We start from the raw sequence: 17,799 nt of genomic DNA, 5'->3' as shown, positions 1-17,799 counted from the left end.
GACCATGTGTCCTCAGGCTGTGCTGAGGGCCTCTTTCCACTCTGGTGTGAGGGTGATCAGGTGCTGTATTCAGTTCATAATGGTGCAGATTCTGTCTGCAACCCCAAAACCTATCATACCAAAAACCATTAAACCAGGTTGAGGAACTTATTCTAAGAATAATGTATTAACAAGACCACAGCGAGAAGTAAGAAGACCTGTTACTAACTTGGGGGATTAATCTGGAGCTTTAACTTCTCTGGCTTCAATTTCCTCATCTTTGAAAGAGAGTTGGATTAAGTTATTTCTAAGGTCCTTTCCTGCTGTGAAATTCTATTGTATGCTCATGTGGAATTTCAGAGAATCCAAGTTATCACCTAAGTATTTCAATACTCTACCATGCCAAAAGTTGGGAAGCCAGGTTACCCTCATCAAAATTCCCATGTTGAAATACTTCATGTGAATAATCAATTAAAAAACAACACCCCTCCCCATAACATAGGTAAGAATGAACTTAGGTTTTAAAATGATTGCTGGCTCCTTATGTGAATAGCTCGAGAGACTGGCTTTCTAAATAGCTAGATAAACAGTTTAAGGAAAAAAGGGAGTAGGTAGGAGGATGGGGCAGGGTGCTCCGGGTTAATGAACATGAAGACTGATGAACTGTGATGCCAGTAACACATTTTTGCTAGTATGTGTCAAAGGAAGAAGAAAACACTGTAGGGAATCATGCCAGGTTATCGAAGATGCTGGTGGTTAAGAAGTGGTGAGGAACCACCTAGTTCACCAGCCTAATACATTTTACCAGAAGAACACGCATGACAAAGTGCTCAAGTTAAAAGAGCTATTCTGAGGAGACATATCTTCTGCTTTAATGTTAGCTTTGTTTTCCGATTATGAAACAAACACACACTTTTTCAAAAAATTCTGAAAAATGCAGAAAATTATGAAGGGACAAAAATCAGCCATATTCTTACTATACCAATCTAACCTCTGTAATTCTTTTTGATCTATTTCCTTTCAGTATTTTTTCCTTTGTGCCTAAATATACACCTTAACTATGCACACATTTAGGATCATACTAGATGCATGAAGTGTTACCACTTTTGATTATGAGTCTTTCCCATGTATCAATAATTAAAACCTTCTAAAAACAGGAAAAACATGAGTTTAGTAGCTGTATAATGTTTCATTCCCCAAATTCATTTAACATATGCATATAGCTGTAATCACATTAACATATTATTTTATGTCTCTTTTGCTTATATTAATATATATCTTTCCTACTTATTTATGAAAGAGTATAAAAGCTCTGAAACATCAAAATTTTCCTAGTTTGTGATACATTTTTTAACACGATTTTTGACATGCGTTCTAAAAATTTCAATGGCTGTGTTTTCCTTTGTAATTTGGGTGACTACTTTTATAATTAAAGAATTATGCTTAATCCAGATGTCAGTTTTTTCCAATTCTACTTACTGATAATCTAGGCCAGGCCTATTATTTTGTGATGCTTCAATTATCATTTTCTACAGGGTCTCACTTCAAGGGGAAAAGTAGAGTCCAAAAATTCATTTTTATAAAGTATGTGGCATTTGAAACTGAGAATAATAAGCTGAGCATGGTACACCTGTTCAGCTGGGAGACAGATGTCCACGGTCTGGCTGGAGCGCCCAAATCCACCCCAGCACACGGTCTGGCGCCATCTAGTAACGGTTGTTCTCTTGGGTTACTTATCAGTGGGGACACATGTGGAGCTTGGCTCAGCCTTCCAGGACTATCATAGTGGTAATGGAAATCTCCCGGTTAGTTGGCACCCATTTTGTTAGCTAGATGCGGAGAAACTGGGCTGAGAGAGAAACACAAATACAGAGCTCTTTCACTTCCTGAAAGAGGGTTGCCTATGATCAGATGATAAGAATTTGGGTCTGGCCCTGTTTGAGAATAGGGGTTAGGTGGAAGCCAGGAGCCCACTGAGTTTCTAAGGAGTTTTAAAGTTTTACACATACTAGGGTCTATTTGGTTCAATTATTTCCATAGAATCACAATGTTTTAGTTACTCTGGCTTCAAGACAGCCGAAGTCCCAGGATGGAATATATTTAGGAAATCCTAATTTCCTTTGAAGAATTAATAGATTCATAGTATTATTCTTGCGTTGGTAATTTGAAAACAATTTCAGTTAGTGAAAGATTGAAAGAGATTTTTAAATGGGTCCCCAACCAAATATAGGAAACTTAACCCTTTGATGACATACACATGCTAAATGATAGTCTAGAACAAAGATTCTAAAGGAAATTACAGCTCATTTGGAAAAACTTCATAACAAGACAACTGCATGAACCTCAAGGGCAGTATTACAGCAAGTTTCCCCTATGGTTTCCTTGTGCACAGGTATTTCTTGCAAAGTAAACTCACATTCAATTTTAAGTCAACTGAGCACAGTAAGTTTTCCCAGAACCTGACTTATGTCATAGGTTGAAGTATTTTGGAGGAAAAGGCTTACGTATGTAGAATCCAAGGGCTCTCTCTTGTCATAAATGTTAAAAACACCCTTTCTTTTCCTTCTTCCTGGCCCTAAATCTGTCTCTTCCACATGGAAAACAAATCTTTTTATAATCTTGGCTTACCTCTATCATGAAATGTTTGGCAGAAGGCTGGGAAAGATGCTTTATTACCTTCCCTAAGGAAGACTGTCCAAGGACAGCCCTTGATTTTCTCAGCATTATTAAATCATTCATTTTGTTATCTTTTCTCCACCCGAGAAATTCCAGTCTGCTAAGCACTTTTGAGCAGTAAAAAGTAAAAATGCAATTTCTACTTTCAAATACAAAAATAGGAAGATGGAAGGCTGACAGAAGATGCAAGTGGGGAAGCAAATAAGGCAAGGTGTGTGCAAGAATGTGAGCATGTCACAAAAGACTCCATTTTTCAGATTCTGAAATAAAAATGTAGCTCATAGATTCAAAATAGATAACCAACAAGGACCTAGTGTATAGTACAGGGAACTCTGCTCAATACTCTGTAATAACCTACACAGGAAAAGAATTTTAGAAAGAATAGATACGTGTATAAGTATAATTGAATCACTTTGCTGTATACCTGAAACTAACATAACATGGTTAATACTCCAATATAAAATAAAATTTAAAAATAAAATAAAAGTATGTAAAAGTTCAAAAATGCAGCTTAACTTTACTATCTTCAAATCAAGAGGAAAAAACATACATATTTAAACAGCAAGGTGGCAGCTCAGAGTGGAGCTTGGTTTATTAAGAAACTCTGCTGGGACGAGGTGAGTATGGTAGCTGTTATTAAGCCTTCCTCCTAACCTCCAACCTCTCTCCCAATGCATAATCGGGAATATAAAATTTAAGAGAATGTTATCTCTGCTTCCAAGTGTATATATGGACTGGCCAAGAATGTGAAAGGATATTTTAGAATTAAAGAGGAGAGATTCCTAAATCCCTTATGTCATTCTTTTAAACCCTTCCTATTTTACCAACTCTTTGATACGAGACACAAAGTTTAAGTGTTCAATATGATGGATTTTACATCCATGGAACCACCACTCAGATCAAGACATAGAACATTTCCCAGAAACCCAAAAGGCTTGCATGTGCCCCTTCCAATCAATAATCACAACCAGAAGTAGCCAACATGCAGGCTTGTATGACCACAGATAAGTTTTGCCTAAAGTATCCCTTTTCAAGATAGCCAAAGACAAAAGTTTAAGTTGAACCTTAGATAGCTAAGATTCAGGTTAGCTCAAGTTTGGGGAAACATATAAAAAGGAAGTTCCAATAACATTTTAAATGGGTAACTCCTGGATGAGTCATAAGTCAACTTCTTTTTGAAAGTTTTAGAAATATCTGTCCCAATGACTTATAAGGTACAGACCTTAGATTACCTATAAATGGCCTTTGATGAGCAACAGAATTTCACTGATCTACAGCAAACTAGTCCTAAAATCCCTATTGCTCTGCTTCTTCCAAAGTTCAAGATCTTTCCTGAGTCAACAATATCTGCTGCTGCTGCTGCTGCTAAGTCACTTCAGTCGTGTCCAACTCTTAGCGACCCCATGGACTGCAGCCTACCAGGCTCCTCTGTCCATGGGATTTTCCAGGCAAGAGTACTGGAGTGGGGTGCCATTGCCTTCTCCCCAACAATATCTACAGTAAATGGCTATGCTTACTTAGGGTGCAAGTGCTTCAACTGAAGGAGTATACAATACCCATCCTCTGACACTTTGGCAGGATATTTAAATAAAGATGTCCTACATGCTACTGTGAACTATGGGAATATCCATTACAGTGAGAACTCAGACAGGAAATGGGGATCTGAAATTTTTAACAGCTGAGAGTGGATGAAAAAAAAAAAAAACAGTGAGCAAGATATTATGGAAATGACAGTCATGTGAAAGAGTGGAAAAGGAGTCTCCATCAACAGTGAGAGAGGTCAGGATGGTCACAACACATTAGATAAGAAGGAAAAGCATACAGTGATAGAGTGCAAAAAAGAGGACAGCTGAAGAAGTGATGGTAAATGGGAATTACATGCCACTGAAGGAAGGAGGAGAAGAAATGAATTTGTCAAAAGAGGTCACTGACCCCAGGACCGCCAGGAAAGGAGTGATGGCATAAATTAGACTGCAAAGCATTAAAAAGGAAAGAGGTAATACAAACTAAAAGCATTAAATATACTAATATTTAAAACAAACCAATAGTCAACATTTATAGAACCTTGCTACGTGCCAAACACTGTCCTGAACACTTGACATATATTGAAGTGGAAGTGGCTCAGCTGTGTCCGACTCTTCCGTGGCCCCATGGACTGTAGTGTGCCAGATTCCTCTGTCCATGGAGTTCTCCAGGCCAGAATACTGTTGTGGGTAGCAGTTCCCTTCTCCAGGGGATCTTTCCAACCCAGGGATTGAATCCAGGTCTCCTGCGTTGCATGCAGATTCTTTACTGTCTGAGCCGCCAGGGAAGCCCTGACATATATTGAAAGATTTTTTAATTCTTAAAACAATCCTAGGCAGTTGAGTTTATAGATAAGGAAGTGAAGCACAGAAAGGTTAAATAAGTTGCCCAAGCTCACACAGTAAGTGTTAGAGGCAGGATTCAGACCCAGGCAATTGACTACAAGGTTCCCCCTTTTAATCTTAAAGGTGCACTCCACAGAAGTTTCCACTCTTTTCATAATATAGTGGTCGGTAATGCTGCCTACGGATCAGGGGTGGAGAGAGTCAACTATGGTTTGAGTAAATGACAGATAGAAGAGCACATGGAAAATGCTGCTGGAGAAAGTATATTTAGGAGTTAGCAGTGAGGACCGAGTTATACCAGACTACATGAAATCATAATAAGGAAGGTCTACAGTTTCCATCTTGTTATAGCGAGCATTGTTTGGCAGTCTGGGAGCCAGAGCAAAGGCATCCAAAATCCTGAGGATGATAGCATGGAGTGTGACATTTAGACTAGAAAATATGATTTAGGCACAAAGAAAATGTTATACCTAAAATGTGGAAAATCTATTTCTTACTACTAGCCTGTCCAAGTACCTGCTGTGTGTCCCCCTGTGAGCGTATGCTCAATCGCTCAGTCGTGTCTGACTCTTTGCGATCCCGTGGACTGTAGCCCACCAGGCTTCTCTGTCCAGGGAATTTTCCAGTCAAGAATACTGGAGTGGGTTGCCATTTCTTCCTCCAGGGAATATTCCTGACCCAGGGATCAAACACACATCTCCTGTATCTCCCTCATTGGCAGGCAGATTCCTTTACCACTGCACCATCTGGGTGTCCCCCTATGAGTGGACCTGTAACAAACAGATGGGAGAAATCACGCGGGATTCTTCCTTGGGGTCTGCACAAGGTACTGCTGTGAATACGTCCTTTCTGTGATCTAAAAAGGACTTGGAAAGCCCGGGGCAAGTCATCTGTGCTTCTCATGACTGTGATCTATGATCTGTGCCATCTTAGCTCTGTGGTTTCAAGGATGAATCTGCACAGTGCTTACTATATAGCTCAGTTCAGTTCAGTTCAGTCACTCAGTCATGTCTGACTGTTTGCAACCCCATGGACTGCAGCACGCCAAGCTTCCCTGCCCATCACCAATTCCCGGAGCTTGCCCACACTCATGTCCATTGAGTCGGTGATGCCATCCAACTATGTAGCTAGCACTCAGTAACTGTTTCTTGAAATACTGCTAAAAAAAATCAGTAAAAACAAAAACAAAATTCTCTCTTACATTTGAGAAGCACATAGATGTGACTAAGAAGACAGGCTTCCCAATCAGACAGACCAGGACTCAATTCCAGGCTCTACTGCTTATCACTAACTATTGAACTGATCTTTTAAACACTATTTAATTTTTTCTAACCATAGTTTCTTCATCTATAAAATGGAAATGACAATAATAGCTCTGAATTCCTTGGGTCGTTTTCAGGATTAAATCAGAGAGTATGTGTAAAATATAGCACCACGTCTGGTGTATAGTTAAGGGTTCAGTAAAATCATTAATACTGCTACTGTAAATTTAATTGAGACTTTATACTATTAATGTCCATGTTTCTTCGCCAAATACAGGTACAACACATGACCAGATCAGTTCCAATTCACAATTTAAAAAAAATTCTGTACATTCAGAGACTTATTATTTTGGAATCTTTTAGAATATGTGTAATAATAATAAAACTTACTATTAAAAATTCTTTGAAAGATTGTTTTATAAAATTACACAAAAGAGACACTCATGTGATAGCAGAATAAGAATTAAATGTAGTCTAAATTGCAATGTTGATAGAGAACTAAATATTCTTAATTGCTTACAGGACCAGTCAGATATAGTCAAGTACTCCAGTAATATAGAAACAATTTACAGGTAATTATATTTCCATGCAAAGCCTACATCTGTAGGTGAGAAAAGGAGATACACCTCTTCAAAATGTTCTTCGTCTCTTTCCATTTTGAAACTGTGATGAAACACGTATAATGTTCGGCTTAGGTGTACTCTATAAATTTTACAGACTTTATTCAGTGATGAATCGTTTTTCTTTTAAATCACAGTTTTTAAACAGAACACCTGAGATTAGTTATTTTAAATAATGAAAAAAAATTAATTTCTGCACTATGCGATACTAAAATCAGACTTACACCCATGTAGAATTTCTCTCTCAAGATATATCTAGACCCCTGACTATGACCATTCTTACCTTCAATAATAAATGTCTACACTTTGAATATAAAAATGTATGTTCTTTTGATAACTGACAGGAACATGCCAGCCAAAGGCAGAAGAAATGTCCATGGGTTATAGGCAATCCTACAGCTGAATTTCCCTTGCCATCTTTCACCTCCTTCTATTGCTTAAGCCATCAGCGGCTATTGATTAGCTAAGAAAAACTCACCTCCAATTTAGCTGTTAAATAATTTTCAATTTTCTCCCTAGAGACATTAGGAATACCTCAGAGATGTGATAAAAGATTGCTGTGAACAATGATAAAAATGTGCATTTCCACATATTTATAAATCCACATGCTAACTTTACTAAACTTGCTGGCAAAGACAACTATCTGGTATTTAAGGAAGTTAGTCCAATGGGAAAACTGACAGGCGAAACTGCCCACTCACTGGATCTACTAGACGTCACTTCAATTAGTGATTGAGACTGGCAGCCCACAAAGGCATTTCTGTGTGATGTTCCATAAGAAAAATATGCTTTGTACATAATGTACAATATTCCCTGTCTGTCCCACTCAGACTCAAAACCCTATAAAGCTGGAACGAATCAGACTTTCATGTAACAGCTTGAGTTCCAATTTAAGTTAAAAAGAAATTTTTCTCTTATTAGTAGAGCCTGGCCCTAATAAGCAAGAAAGAAATGATGTTGTTTTTTCCCCAGTTATTGCAATAAATAAGAAAAGAACTGTGTTATACGGATCTGGGTGAGAACAGGGAGGGGGGTAATTTCCTCTTATATAATTAAATAATTATTTCTTCTTAAAAAGGTGGAGTTCTAGGCCTGGCAGATCAGTCGTCAAAGGGCAGCTATTCTGCCGTTCATTCAAAGAAGAGGGAAGCAGAGTATGGGAAATTCATTTTCAGACACATTTCGCCCTTGCCACTTTCAAATACATTTGTCCCTGTAGTACTGGAGGCCAGAATTTCACATGGTTCTGGTCCTATGCAATGCACACCCCAAGAGGAATCTAAGAATGATTTTAAAAGAAATAGTTTAAAACAATGAGCATTCTGAAAAAGACAACTGGTTAATTAAAAATATTTTTTAACGGTTGAAAAGTATCTTTGCTTAAAAGAAACATTCTTCCTCAGCCCATGAACTTAAATTTGCATAGTTTAGCTGGAGTTATAAACTGAACAGCTCCATGTGTTACATTTTAAAGTTATACTAAATTATAAAGCACTTGCCCTTAAACTCAAGCCTTTCCATGCCAGACTTGCTATAAGCCCCGAAACAAAACATGCTAAATGAGACTATAGTATATACTTTTCTTAATAAGATGTGAATAATAATCACTAATAGCAGATCCAAGAAAAGCTCATAAGAAAGCCAGAAAAATCTTATTAAATTTAACTAACTTAAGAGGTTGGAATGCTGGAATGGAGTTTAAAATCCTCAAGCCAAAATACTCACCAGATACTAATGCTGCTTACTCAGAATTCTGAGCTTTGGGAAATGGAGGTCACGGGTAAGGAGGTTAAAAAAAAATTAATACAATTTGGAGCTCAAGGTAGGGTTTAATTCTGCATTAGAGGGAGACCTTTTAACAATCAAATAATACATTTAAATAAATCTCTCCTGGGGACTGCTTTACAATGAAGTAGTTTCAGTTTCTGGTAGCCAATAAGAGTGGCCAATGACAGAGAGCTAAAAACAAAGACCCAGAATATTTAGTGTTGACCAGGACCAAAAAAATTATCTGAGTCTAGTTCTCAACTACATATTAATATAAACAGAAATGGAGATGCAATCATTGATCAGATTTCTGTTTAAGCTTCTAAAGTGCAGGGGGAAAAATCTGATACAGTAATCTCATTCACTGAGATTTGTCACCTTCTTCCTGACCAGGGCTAGAAGATTCCTCCTCCCTGAGCTACCCTTCCTTCCCCCACAAAACACACTCCATCCCTTTAAAGGGACTTTCAATGTCAGGCCAAGGAGTTTGGGGAAACCATGGAAGATTTCTGAGCAGAGCGGTGACATAATGAAAGCAGTGTTTCAGGCAGAGGGAGGTGGGCAGATTCAAGTGACCACAGGCACAGAACGAGGGTCTGAAGGAATGAATGTGTTAACTGTCCATCCTTGCTTCTCAGTAGACACACAAAATAGTGTTTAGAAACAGTAAATTGCTCACATTCCTGTAGAAAGCATCATGCTTGAATCTCAAGCTATTTGATAACCATCAGAGCCCTGTACCATTCAAATGGAGAAAATAAACTGATTTAACTAAACCAACAACTTAGCAAATTCACAGAGATTAAGGCATCAAATCTGGCCCTGTATCCTCTCATTTTATTCTAAGTCATAAAATACATATGGACCAAAAAAAGTCCAAACTATTATTTAGGAATTTATGTTTCATCCATCAGTTCTATGATCTGCTGATTGCTTATAAACTCACTTTTACTAGATTTGCAAATATCCTGAAGGTGGCTAGAGCTGAGCAAACAGAAAGGTTATTCTGGGCTGATGCTGACTCTCCCTGGGCACAGAGTCTCCCGGCCCCGCCCTGTCTTTCTCAAAAGGGCTCTAGAATCATTTATGAAAGAGGCTTAGGAGCCACTGTGGGAGTGAACTGGGTCTCTACCTTTCCTTTCTTTTTTAAAAAATTAATTTATTTTTTTATTGAAGGGATAATTGCTTTACAGAATTTTGTTGTTTTCTGTTGAACCTCAACATGAACCAGCCACAAGTGTACATATATCCCTTCCTTTTTGAACTTCCCTCCCATCTCTCTCCCCCTCCCACCCCTCTAGATTGATACAGAGCCCCTGTTTGAGTTTCCTTAGCCATACAGCAAATTCCCGCTGGCTATCTATTTAGGGTCTTTCCTCATAGCTCAGTCAGTAAAGAATATGCCTGCAATGCAGGAGACTCAGGTTCGATTCCTGGGTTGGTAAGATCCTCTGGAGAAGGAAATGGCTACCCACTCTAGTATTCTTGCCTGGAGAATCCCATGGACAGAGAAGCCTGGTAGGCTACAGTCCACGGGATAGCAAGAGTTGGAGACAACTTAGTGACTAAACCATCTATTTCACATATGGTAATGTAAGTTTCCATGTTACTCTTTCCATACATCTGACCTTCTCCTCCCCTCTCCCCATGTCTATAAGTCTATTCTCTATGTCTGTTTCTCCATTGTTGCCCTGTAAATAAATTCTTCAGTAGCATTTTTCTAGATTCCATGTATCTGTTAGAATACGATATTTATCTTTCTCTTTCTGACTTACTTCACTCCGTGTAATAGGTTTTAGGTTCATCCACCTCATTAGAACTGACTCAAAGGGACTCCTTTCTCAGGCTGAGTAATATTCCATCGTGTATATGTACCACAACTTCTTTATCCATTCATCAGTCAATGGACATCTTGGTTGCTTCCATGTTCTAGCTATTGTAAATAGTGATGCAAGGAACAGTAGGATACATGTGTCTCTTTCAATTTTGGTTTCCTCAGGGTATATCCCTAGGAGTGGGATTGCTGGGTCATATGGTGGTTTTATTCCTAGTTTTTAAGGAATTTCCATACCATCTTCCATAGTGGCTGTATCAATTTACATTCCCACCAACAGTGCAAGAGCACTCCCTTTCTCCACACCCTCTCCAGCATTTATTGTTTGTAGACTTTTTGATGATGGCCATTCTGACTGGTGTGAGGTGATAGCTCACTGTAGTTTTGATTTGCATTTCTCTAATGATGAGAACTTCCTTGGTGGCTCAGAGGATAAAGCGTCTGCCTGCAATGCAGGAGACCCGGGTTCGATCCCTGGATTGGGAAGATCCCTTGGAGAAGGAAATGGCAACCCACTCCAGTATTCTTGTATGGAGAATCCCATGGACAGAGGAGCCTGGCGGGCTACAGTCCACGGGGTCGCAAAGAGTCAGACACGACTGAGCGACTTCACACTCACACTCACACAATGATGAGAAAGGTTGAGCATCTTTTCATGTGTTTGCTAGCCATCTGTATGTCTTCTTTGGAGAAATGCCTGTTTAGGGCTTTCCCCCACTTTTTGATTGGGTTGTTTGTTTTTCTAGTATTGAGTTGTATGAGCTGCTTATATATTTTGGAAATTAATCCTTTGTTAGTTGTTTCATTTGCTACTATTTTCTCCCATTCTGAGGGTTGTCTTTTCACCTTGCTTATAGTTTCCTTTGCTCTGCAAAAGCTTTTAAGTTCAATCGGGTCCCACTTGTTTTCTTTTCTTTTCATTTCTATTACTCTAGGAGGTGGGTCATAGAGGATCTTGCTTTGATTTATGTCATTGAGCGTTCTGGCTGTTTTCCTTTAAGAGTTTTATGGTTTCTGGTCTTACATTTAGGTCTTTAATCCTTTTGAGTTTATCTTTGAGTATGGTGTTAGGAAGTGTTCTAATTTCATTCTTTCACATGTGACTGTCCAGTTTTCCCAGCACCACTTAGTGAAGAGGCTGCCTTTGCCCCCTTGTATATTCTTGCCTCCTTTGTCAAAAATAAGGTACCCTTGGGAGCATGGGTTTATTTCTGGCTTTCTATCTTGTTCCATTGGTCTATACTTCTGTTTTTGTGCCAGTACCATACTGTCTTGATGACTGTAGCTTTGTAGTATAATCTGAAGTCAGGAAGGTTGATTCCTCCAGCTCTCTTCTTCTTTCTCAAGACTGCTTTGGCTATTTGGGGGTCTTTTGTGTTACCATATGAATTGTGAAATTTTTTGTTCTAGTTCTGTGAAAAATGCCATTGGTAATTTGATAGGGATTGCATTAAATCTGCAGATTGCATTTGGTAGTATAGTCATTTTTACAATATTGATTCTTCCTACCCAGGAACATGGAATATCTCTCCATCTGTTTATGTTATCTTTGATTTCTTTCATTAGTGTCTTAAATAGAAGTAGATGAAGAAGATCTATATACATTAAAGATTAACTGCAGGGGAAAAGAACAGTAGGAAAAGCAAACAAAGGAATAAATGCAGAAAAAATAATAATAGGTTTAAAAAATTAAAATTAAAAAAAGAGAAAAGAAGAAAAAAAAGGAAAACTCAACAGAACTGACAAGCCCAATGTAGAGGCAGAGGTTTATAACAGCACTAAAAAATGTGGCTGAGAAAAAAAAGAAAGAAAAAAACAAGACTCAAAAGCTTAATTAGATTTTATAGTGCCAATAACATCGACAACTACAACAGAGAGGTTAAAAAAAGGAAAAACAGAAAAAAAAAATCCAAAAGAATCTACAGAACAAGTCAAAACATAAGAATAATAAATGTTTTTCTTGAGTCACTGCTGTCAAGAGCCCCTTCCCTTGCTGGGAGTTACAGGCCGCCTCTCCTCCCTAGGATGCCCTCCAACACCGTGCTGATCTCCGGACCTGCTGTGGGGGCCACTCAGATTCTAATCTGGTCCCACTCCTGTGTGTTCTTGCCTCCAATGTCCACAGCTATCAGAACTAGTGCGTTTTCTTTTGTGGGAGCACTCAATGGCCTTTTATATATTTCATAGAGTCTGCCTAGTTGATTGTGTGGATTTAACCTGCAGCTCGTACAGCTGGTGGGAGGGTTTTGGGTCTTCTTCCTTAGCCACGCTCCCCCTGGGTTTCAACTGTGGTTTTATTTCCACCTCTGCATGTGGGTCGTCCACTGGGGTTTACTCCTGAGGCTGCCCTGGAGGACTTGGGTTTGCCCCTGTGAGGGCCAGGTGTGGAGGCGGTGCAGCTGCTTGGGTCCCAGGGGTTCTGGCAGCACCAGGTACTCAGGGGGTTGGTGGCTGGGGCAGCAGGAAATACAGTGCTCTAGAAGGGTATGGTGACCAGTACTGGCCAATACACTCCAGTATGCTTGCCTGGAGAACCCCCTTCTCTGACAGAGAAGCCAGGCAGGCCACAGTCTCTAGGGTTGCAGAGTTGGACATGACTGAAGTGATCCTGCACGCAGAGAGGCAAGATTTTTTTTGCCTGCGGCAGCTCTGCCTCAGTGAAAGTTGAGTGTGAAGGTGGTGCAGCTGCTTGGCTTGTGGGGATCCTTGCAGCGCCAAGTGTGCAGGGACATGGACTGCCTCCACCCCAGGAGTTATGACCCTATCAGAGTCTTTTTTCTAGCCTCTTGTAGCGGCAAACAGAAGGCCTCTTTGGCTAGTCTTTCTCGGTAGCTCTGACTATTCAGGCACTTAGGGGTTCTTAGGGTCCTTCTCCATTGTTTGGCAACTCAGGCACATAGAGGGATCCCCCTGGCTGGGGTCCTTCTCTGTAGATCTGTGGTGCATCAGGCACTTAAAGGGGTCCCCTGGGTAGGGTACTGCTCTGTAGTTCGGTGAGTCAGGCCTTCGATGGGCCAGCCTATCTTGTTGAGCTTCAGATGTGGGGAAAGAGAGGCTATGGTGATGGCTCTACCCCCTACATGTGACTCAGCAATACTGCCTTGCTTCCATGGCTGCCTGGCTTTCCTCCACAGGCATTTCCCACCACAGTCTCCTCCCTCACATCCTCTCGATCTGTCTCTCTGCAGTTAGCAGCAGCCCTCGCCCTGGGATTGCTCCACAATCCCTGAACTCCAGCTCCCAGTTGCTGCACCTTCCAGGGGACCTGCATCCCTGTCCTGGGTATGTTTGGCTGCGGCAAGGACTGTCTGATTCTCATTCCATTTAGGCTGCCACAGATCAGCTGTTTCACTGTCAGCCTTAAATGTTTCATCTCTGACTCAGACAATTGCCCTGATGTGGGGATAGGACCCCTGCCTCAGTTCCCCACCAGCCGAGGACAGGTCAAGTCCTACTAACACTCCTGTTTTCCCCCCTAGTTCCTTTGTCTACCAAGCTTTGTGTGGTGTTATATACTCTTTCCACTGGTCAGGTTCTCCTGTCTGCTCTCAGCTGGTGCTCTGCATGCATTTCTGTGTCTGAAGGTGCTTTCCTGATGTGTCCGTGGAGAGAGATGTACTCCACGTCCACCTACTCCTCCACCATCTTGTTTTACCTTTCCTTTCTTACTTCTTCATGAATGAGGCTGTAATCTTTTTTTTTTCAAGTTAGAAACCAATGCACTGAGCGGGGATTTAAAGGACCAGAGGTGATATCCCCCCAAAGAGACTTGACAATTGATAAAATAGGGTCTTTAAGGGAACAAAACGTTTTAAACCTTTGCCACTGTGTGGGAAATACCTTATTCCAGGAGACCAATGTGTCTGATTTTCATTATCAAAGTTAAACATCATAAAATCAAGCTCCGCATAAGAAGGACTTGCTTGGTGTTCAGTTATTTATTCGTTTCACTCAACAATTTCCAAGTCTTTGCTAAACGCTAGGCATCTTGGTAGCTGGTACCCAAAAGCAGTACTAAAGAAATAGTTCAACAAGCGAGCCTAAGGAAATACCAGTGCATCAAAGGTATCGAACTATAGACATCACTGCACATAAAGTACTCAGATATTTCCCAAGTCCTTTATGTTGACTCCACAACATTCAGAATCCACTGTTTCAGGGGAGCAGTCTTTGACAAACTATAGCCTATTGTTATCCAAAGGTCAAATGAAATAAGCCCAATGGTCACAATGTGCCGCCCCCTCTGGGCTCTTCCCCAGACAGAGGACGCTGCTTGCCAGGCTGCCCTCACACTTGCACCCACTCTCATCTCCTCCCAGCCTCCTTCCCCACATTTTGGGCAACTGGTCTCCTGTCTTATTTTTGAAAGACTCCATCTTCCAAGGCTGCTTCTCTCAGCTGTCTTATGACTCCGCCTTCCTCTTTGGGACTCACATAACCCTCTGAACTCTGATTCTGGTTTTCAGAGACTGTGGTTTTTGTTGCTGCTGTTGCTGTTCAGTCAGTCAGTTGTGTCTGACTCTTTGCGACCCTATGGACTGTAGCCTGCCAGGCATGGGATTTTCCAGGCAAAAATACTGGAGTGGGTTGCCACTTCCTCCTCCAGGGGATCTTCCTGACCCAGGGATCGAACCCCACTCTCTGCGTCTCCTGCATAGCAGGCGGATTCTTTACTGCTGAACCACTGGGGAAGCCAGTGGTTTATTTTTGCCCCAATCTCTCTATTAAATAATAAACGGCTTGATGGCAGTGACCAATCTGGCTTTGTGAGGTTTTTAAAAAATTTAAGCTTTATCAACTTTTCACAATTAAAAAAAAAGATGCCCTGAGAATTGGGGGCAGGGGGGAGACAGTAATACGTCATTCAATAAATATTTGAGTTCCAAATATGTCCCAGACTAGGCTGCATTTCAAACTCTAAAATGCTAAGCAGCTAGCTCTCTGGTTTTTGTTTTTTAAGATACAATTTTGTAGAATAAATTTTGCTGAAAAGACCACAACATAGTATAGCAATGAAAATTTTCCTACAAATGTTAAGTTCTTTCCTTTTTCAGATGTTTTCTACGTCTTTCTTTTTAAGATTTCCTTACTTATTTTTGGTTGTGGTCGGTCTTCCTTGTCACACGCAGGCTTTCTCTAGTTTCAGTGAATGGGGACGACTCTTCACTGTGTGTGAGAGCCTTCCATTGCAGTGGCTTCTCTTGTGGTGGAGCTTGGGCTCTAGGCATGAGAGCTTCAGCAGCTGCAGTGCCTGGGCTCAGTAGTTGAGGATCGTGGGTTCTACAGCACTGGCTCAGAGTTGTGACACACAGACTTAACTGCTCTGTGGCATGCAGTATCTTCCCGGGCCAGGGATCAAACCAGTGTCCCCTGCATTGCAAGGTGGACTCCCACCCACTGGACCACCAGGGAAGCCCTAGAAAGTCTCTTAAATTACACCTAACAATCCACTTAAGTTTGGAAAGAAGATTCAGTAGTACAGTTGGTTCTTTCCTGCAATTAGAGATATAACTGATTCATAACAATATCTTTTATGTTTTGCTGTTTGCTAAATATTTTACCTTTTTAAACTTTTTTTAATGAAAAAGAAAAAACTGAACCATTCCTCTTTTTCTTCAGTCTCTAGAATCTGCTAAACAAGTAGGAACACTATAGAAAGGGGGCAATTGGAGAATTCATTTGCTTCATTCCAAAATGTTATATTAATTAATTTTAAGAAATAAAGAGGGTATTGTTGCCTGACATTTATTATTAAAGTAAAAGATGACCAAGGCTCATATTTTGAAATGTATTACAGACTGTGCAATGCATTCCATGAGGCATAGCACACTCTAAAATCGGTTCATTTATAGTATATAGACGTCTCTAAAAGACGTCCTACTAATAAAATAGGCCTTTACTCAATTTGACTGCCAAACTGACTTACTTTGGCAAGCAAGCTTGGAACATTTTAAATTTTACAAACATTATCCTGTTTTAAAAAGTTAATTTTGACTACTTTGAGGAATGTAAAAATAAACCTTGGTTTCAGTGAAATCAAGATTAAATTCTACCAGACTTCTAAAATTAACTGTCATAATCAGATTATACAATTAGTATAAGGTATAAAGGCTCTGAGTCTTGGGGTTGGAGAGGCCCATTTATTCTCAACAACTCCCCTTTCCTCTTCCAAAAGGCAACTTAGTGACCATCGTTCCCATTTGCCCTTTCCTGTAGGTTGATGGGGTAAAAAAGATACACAATTCATAAATGAGAGTGAAAAGCAACACATCAGGTATTTATTTAAATTGAGATTCAATAATAACCTGATTTCTGAAACAATATTAACAAAAATAAGTACACAAAGCAAAGAACAACAATGACAAAAACTTAAGGGAAGAAAATGAAAGGAACAAAAGCAGAAAGAGAAGAGAAAGGAGACTGATAATCTGGTTCTAGGCACTATGCTTGGTTTAGGGCTTCCCTGACGGCTCAACTTTAAAGAATCCACCTGCAATGCAGGACACACAGGAGACGCAGGTTCCATCCCTGGGTTGGGAAGACCCCTTGGAGGAAATGGCAACCCACCCCAGTATTCTTGCCTGGAGCATTCCATGGACAGAGGAGCTGGGTGGGCTACAGTCCATGGGGTCACAAAGAATCAGACACGACTGAGTGATTTAAGTACACAGGCACTGTTACTCCCATTTTTATAGAGACAGAAATGAAGGCTGAGAGAGATGCAATATTTACCCAAGAGCACAAAGCTATTCAATGGTAGAGCCAGGATTCAAACACAGGGCCTCTCTTCTAAAGTCCATGCTCTTCCCACCTCATGTTGTACAGGAAGGAAAGGAAGAAGGATTGAGCAAAGAAAAATGAGAGCTGTAATGTAGTAGCAATGATTACTCCTCTAGGAGTAATCTAGGCTAGCTGTACTTACTTATACCTTTCAGGAAAACTTTGTTTTAACATTTGTATTTTAGATCCACAAATAGAAAGTGCAGGCAACTATAAATTCAATACCCTGGCACTTTTGTCTCCAGATTGATCTGCAGTAGTTTTTATTAGACATTAACTATGGCTTCTAGAAGATGTTGAAGGATATTGCTGACCTGCTACATTAAAAAAAAATAATAATAATAACATGGGGCTTTAGACTTTCAGATTTTTGGAGAAAGGGAATTTTATCTTTTGTCATTTCCTTATTATAAACAAAATACAAGCAACCATACTCCAATGAATTAGAATTATGTTGACCAAAAAGGGTATTCATTGTCAAATACTGCTGTTACTCTACATCATACATGCTC

General features: G+C 40.0%; 1 protein-coding gene across 9 annotated transcripts in view; it reads right to left on the bottom strand.

Moving 5' to 3' along the window:
* DISP1 (dispatched RND transporter family member 1) overlaps nt 1–17,799 on the bottom strand; it is a 222,014-nt gene that overhangs the window by 33,465 nt on the left and 170,750 nt on the right. The window lies entirely within an intron of this gene.

Source organism: Bos javanicus, chromosome 16 (assembly GCF_032452875.1).
Source record: "Bos javanicus breed banteng chromosome 16, ARS-OSU_banteng_1.0, whole genome shotgun sequence".
In the NCBI taxonomy this organism is placed as follows: Eukaryota; Metazoa; Chordata; class Mammalia; order Artiodactyla; family Bovidae; genus Bos; species Bos javanicus.
The sequence above is the reverse complement of the archived record's forward strand: the minus strand, read 5'-3'. Positions and strand labels throughout refer to the sequence as shown.